This window comes from Rattus norvegicus, chromosome 1, assembly GCF_021556685.1.
Source record: "Rattus norvegicus strain SHRSP/BbbUtx chromosome 1, alternate assembly SHRSP_T2T, whole genome shotgun sequence".
NCBI classification, from domain to species: Eukaryota; Metazoa; Chordata; class Mammalia; order Rodentia; family Muridae; genus Rattus; species Rattus norvegicus.
The window spans coordinates 200,963,151-200,969,150 of NC_141534.1; positions in this window are offsets into that span (position 1 = coordinate 200,963,151).

The following is a 6,000-nucleotide window of genomic DNA, read 5'->3' on the forward strand; positions in this document are numbered from 1 at the left end:
CCCCACACTGCAAAATGAAACATTCATTTGGTTTACACAGAAGACTCTAAGTGAATTCCTATAGAATCTTGCAGTCTGGTGGAAGGAGTAAGACATACCCTATGATTCATCAGAAGTGACCAGTCCAGAGAGTAGCCAGCTGTGCCATGTAGTTCTCACCATGGACCATGACAGCTGTGGGGAAATCTGGTTTCCTACAAGACTTGGTTTTGTGTTCATTTGACAGCATTTCTGGAGCACAGGGCTTGCAGCTCCCTACTTGAGCTACAGGCCCTTGCTTGTCCTGCTATTTTACAGCACTGGGGGTAAGGTACAGAGGTAGAAAGCGATCCAGTCGGTGAGTACACAGAAGGGACACTTTGCAGAGAGGAATAAGTGCAGAAAATGCTGGATTATAAAGCTGGGTCCACGAAGAGGAGGATACACACTCCCGAGTGTAAAGAGGACACAGCCCTGAGGCTGTTGAGGGGTGGGAGCTGGAGAGAGGACTCAGAGGGGAAGCAGAGTAGGAGGTAGAAAGGACATGAGCTAAGGAACATGGGTAGCAGGGAGCCAGGCAAGTTACTGCTCAGGGAAGCAGTAGATTGGAGATGAGGAGACCCCAGTTAGGATGTAACAGTGTAGCACCATCTGAAACGGGTGATATGGACCAGGAAACTGGAGAGATTGAGGAGTTCATGGCAGGGATGGAGAGAGGGAAAGAAAGAGACATCTATGGATACGGCACTTAGCAACAGGCCTCTCGTCAGTGACACCATTAACTCAGTTGTTCCCACGATGGCCATGTAGCAAATGAATGGGAGGCAGGTACTTCTCAGAAGGCCTCTGAGGGAACCATCCCTGTACTGCATCGTCTCTGAGCCTGGTCTCTCTCTCTCTCTCTCTCTCTCTCTCTCTCTCTCTCTCTCTCTCTCTCTCTCTGCTAGGCTTGCCAGGTTCAGAATAAAACTATCGGATTCCCAATTAAATCTAAATTTCAGGGAAAAGAAGAATAAAAAAAAATTAAAGTGTAATATGTTCCATATGCAGCACGGAACGCACTTAGATGAAAAATATTATTTGTTGTTTGCCTGAAATTTGTCTTTAATCGTGTTTTATACTGCCACTTTGAGCTAGTGGCAATCTATATGAAGAAGCTGCCAGTCATGCCCTAAGAAATCATGGTTCCTTGTGTGCATGCCAACGTATGGTAGAGCCAGGAGGCCTGTATATCAGTTTTTAAAAATAGAAACAAATAAGCAAGCCAGTTAGAACCAGTCACGTTTGAAGCCGTCTTGTCAGAATGGACTTGAGCCGCTTTCCCGTGGTGGCTTGACAGGCAGGGATCGGACAGTTGCGTCTGTTTACAGCCAGGAGACGGTGGCATCCCTAGGTGACGGTGTCTCTCCTTCCCAAGGTCAGTGGCACTCACACCTCAGGATTGAGTCTGATGTGATCTCAAAACATAGCTGTGTTCACATTTGCAAGCAGGAGGCTCCCAATGGGAGCAGACTTCTGATGTTCTCTCCCTCCCTCTTGTCCAGCGCCTGTGAAGGCAAATGTCTGTGAACAGGAGGAGGTCGTGAGTGTATAGGAACTCACGTGGGTCTTTAGTGTCAAGTTGTCTGTCATTTGTCCTGAAAGGAAGCAGGATCCCTCTGGGACATCAGGATGTGTCCAGATGCCCACCAGAGCTGACTGATAGTATATTAATGCACTCTCTGTTGGGTCCATGTGAGATACACAAGGAAGATAGCTTTTTGTGGCTTTGAAGAAACCCACCTGCCATGTTGTCCCCAGGGAAAGGAAGTGAAAGGCCAGTCTAATAACACATCTTGTGGGCTTTTGACCTTGTGTAGACTGGGCATCTCTGGCGGCAGATGTTGAGAGAGATCACCTCCTGGACTTAGGGCACCTAAAGGGGAATTGTGGGGAGGGAGGGCCTTGCTTCAAAGTTGCCAAGTCTTTGGGGGAAGGCCTCCAAGCTACAGAGAAAGGGCCCCTGCTGCAGAGAAAAACTCTCAAGCCTGGCTCCAGAATGAATTTTCCATGAACCAAACAGATCTTTTCTTCCTGTCTGATAACTGCTCTTGTCTGGCACAAAAAACCTGCCAGTCTCGGGGAGTTCTAGGTGGAATCAGATTGGACCAGCCCATGCAGGTTTCTTCTAGGAAAGTGTGCTTTTCCTCCTTGATATTCTAAGGCCAGGCTCTGGGAGGGTCAAAGACAGCTTTCCATAGGAGGTAAATGGGATTAGGGACTTTACAGTCAGGCTTGGGTATGTGTCTCCTGACTCTACTCAGTGGCTCTATGACTTTAGGGCAAGCTCTTGATCTCAGCATGCCTCAGTTCCCATCCGTGAAGGTAATATCGTTGAGAGAACTGAAGGAGAGCATGCCGAGGAGATGTGTGGCTGGCACATGCCCTGAGCCAGGTGCTGCCTTGAGTTTTCCTGTGAGAACTCATTCAGGCTGCTGAGCCCCATTCTGTAGCCATTCTATAGATGAGGCACCTGAAAGAGAGGCTCCTTCCACCTTCTATTTTCATTTTGTTGTTTATTTTTCATACTTTTTTTAATTGAAAATTTTTCAAAAAAGAAAAAAAAAACTTCATACAATCATAGTTTGCCCTCCCCTGACTCCTTCCAGATCCTTCTTACCACCCCATTCACCCAACTTGACTCCCTTTCTTTTTCTCTTGAGGAAACAAGCAAGCAGGCACATTCAGAATTTAAAAGAAGAAAAAAAACCATAAGAAACACACACATACACATGCACACACATTCCATAAAAGCACAAGATCAGGAAATATAGTATACAAGTTAAAAATCAGTAAGACAAAAGCAAACAAAACACTGAGAGACGAAAATACCACTGGGTTTATTTTTGTGTTGCGGTCTACTGCTGGGCATGGTGTGGTTAATGTACCCAACAAAACTCCACTTGGAAAAACAGGTTTTTCCTACGGAAGTGGGTGACTTCTTAGATAGAGGTAGAAGGCCATATCCACTTCCCCGTCTTAGCACTGGAAATGTATCTGACTTGAACCAGTACGGACCCTGTGCATGCTGCCACAGTCAGTGTGAATACATAAGTACGTCAGTCTCGTGTTGGAAGACAGAGTCATCTATCTCCTCTGGCCCTTACAGTCTTTCTGCCTCCTCTTCTGAATGCCTCTCTGAGTCCATCTACAATGGTGACTTGTCTCTGAGACATGTGGGTGCGAAAGTAGCACAAATGCTGTGGGAGTGACCCCTTACTCTCGGATTGGTTAAGGGCCCAGCCCATGAGATGGAACATATGCCTGACGTTGTTTGGGTGGCCATGATAGACTGGATAGGTCAGGGGTCTAGAGGAGAACCAAATACTATTGTTCTGCTAAGGGAATATAGCAATGAAATGACCCCTAATGACATTCTGCTCTGCCTTATTCAGCCAGCATCATATAAGCATGTCTTGTAGTAGATGGGGACAAATGCAGAGCTCTGCAGCTGGGCAATGTGCAGAGACGGTGATTTTGGGATGCTCGGTCCTAAATGAGATGTCTTTATGAGACAGTCCTTGTTCCCACTGTGAGTTAGGTTTGTTAGCAGATACGGACCCAGGTGCCAGTCCCAGTAAACAGCAGGGCTGAGGGTCTGGTAAGTACTATAACAAAACGGTTTTAACCAGGCTCTGAAGGGCTGAGAGAATCCTGCTGGGTGGACGTGGGAAGGGAGCTGTAAGGGGTGCAGAGGATGGAGAACAAGATGATTGGGAGGAGCTGTGGGTCCTGCTGTGCTGCAGCTGGGTGCAGGCACACACAAACACACACACACACACACACACACACACACACACACTGAGGAGACCGGAGGGGCTGAGGGGCAGGCAGTCCCAGAGCTGGCCACAAGGTGGGATGGTCATTGTAGTTCATGAAGTAGCTTGAGTGGCACTCGTTAGCCACATGGTAAGCAGGCTGTGATGGGACAAGTTTAGTTGGTAGCGAGTGGAGATCTGAGTGCTGTGAAGAGAGAGGCACTGGGCCATGGGCATGAGACTACCTTGGAGGAGGTTAGCACGGTAGGTCCCAGATGCCTCTGAGGACCCTGAGCTGAGGAAGGGAGCAAGGGTGAGCAAGGTAGGTTGTAAGTGACGGGAGTGCATTCTGTACTGAATTCATCCCAAGGAAATTTGTTGGCAAAATATCTAGTCTTGGCCTGAGGAACTGGCTCTGAGTGAGCAGAATTTAGGAGACTTGCTAGTCAGGGGTAGAAATACCAGAGTAGAGGATGCTGGATTGCCATTATTACTTGATACTCAGGCTCTCTCCTTGAGGTATGTGCTCAGCAAGGGCTCAGCCTGAAAGTCTTAGGCTTGGGGAAGGCAGGACCCACCTTGTGATCCTTCAGGGTGTGTAATTTTGTCCTGAAAAGACTATAATGCCGTGTTAATGATCTTTCCAGTTGCTGGGAGAAAATACTAAGAGCGAGTTAAGGAAGGAAGGGTTTATTTTAGCTCACAGTTAGAGGGTCCGTCATGGCAAGGCAGTCCTAGTGACAGAAGAACAGGGCAGCTGGTCCTATTACATTCATAGCCAGCAAACAGAGAAGAATGGAAAGCCACAGCTCAGCTCGGCTTTCTTTGCCATTCATTCTGGGTCCTGTTGAGTAACAGTTTCCTCAGAGAGTGAAACAAAATAGAAACATCTACTCTGCAGAGAAGCTCCTTAAGCAGGAAGGTAAACAACCCAAAATAGCTGAAACCCACCAGATTCACTCAGCCCCTCCCTTCCTCAGTAAGCAAGAAAAACTGAGCGTCCCTCTCAGGAGGGCGGAGCCAAGCTGTGAAGAAGAGGCTCAGGCCAGTCAAGCTGCTTGGAAGAAGCAGAAATCTGTCGAGCTGCTAGGAAGAGGTTTAGACCAACGGAGTCACTTGGAAAGGACAATCTCCCACCTGTTGAGCTGCCTGCAGGCTGTGCGGTGGGCTTCAGGTTCCCGGCTTTTGTGAGCTGTCATCCGTGCTGGGGCGGGCTTTGGTGATGCATCTGTCTTCGAAGAAACCCCTCACCCATATTCCTGTAAGCAACCCCCATACAGCTCATGGTTCAGTACTGTTGGGCTTCAGTACTGTTTCCACTTTGGTCTGTGGTGGGCTCCCTGTCACACAACAGAGACGGTAGCCCATGGACCGGTGCCACACACATTTAAGGTGGGTCTTCCTTCACAAACTTGTCTCCCCTGTGATTCCAGAGCAGCGGTTCCCAATCTTCTTTATGTTGTGCTGACCCCCAACCATAAAATTATTTATCTTGCTACTTCCTAACTGTAATTTTGTTACTGTTACAAATTGTAATGCAAATAGCTCTGTTTTCTGATGGTCTTAAACACCCCATGAGACGGTCATGACCTACAGGTTGAGAACCACTGTTTTAAATCCTGTCAGGTTGACAGTCCATATATTCTCAGGGACAAGTTTCCCTTTGCCCTTGACAGTGACTCTCAGAGTATCTCTGTACCTCACGCAGGGCAGATAGGATCAGGACCCTGGGCAGGGTTGTCCAAGAGTTCCTTACTTTCTACAGAAAGTTCACATCAGGGCAGCAGCAGACTCTTGTCCAACAGGAGAAAGCATTCTCTACTACCAGACGAAGAAGAAGTGAAGCCGGGGACGGTTTCAACAAGTTTAACCCTCCAACACAGGTCTTTCCCCACTAATGCACATTATCTGGTGGGGACTGGAACAAAGCAGAGGAAAGATGACAAGCTATGATAGACTTTGCTCCTCTGAGACGGCAAGCCACGGGACAAGATGGTATTTTGGGTTCGGGGCTGGAGTTAGACATAATTACAGCGCCACAGAGCTCAGCCTGCCCACCTCTCGCTGTGCTACTGGGGTCTTGCATGCGTGGATTGTAGAGAAGGGGATCGTTTGACTCTAATTTCCAGCCTTGTTCCACTAATGGCTCCTTGTGGGATGATGTTAAGTAATGATAATTATCACAGAGCCTGTGCTCTGAGCCAGTCTTGCCATCTGCAGCTGT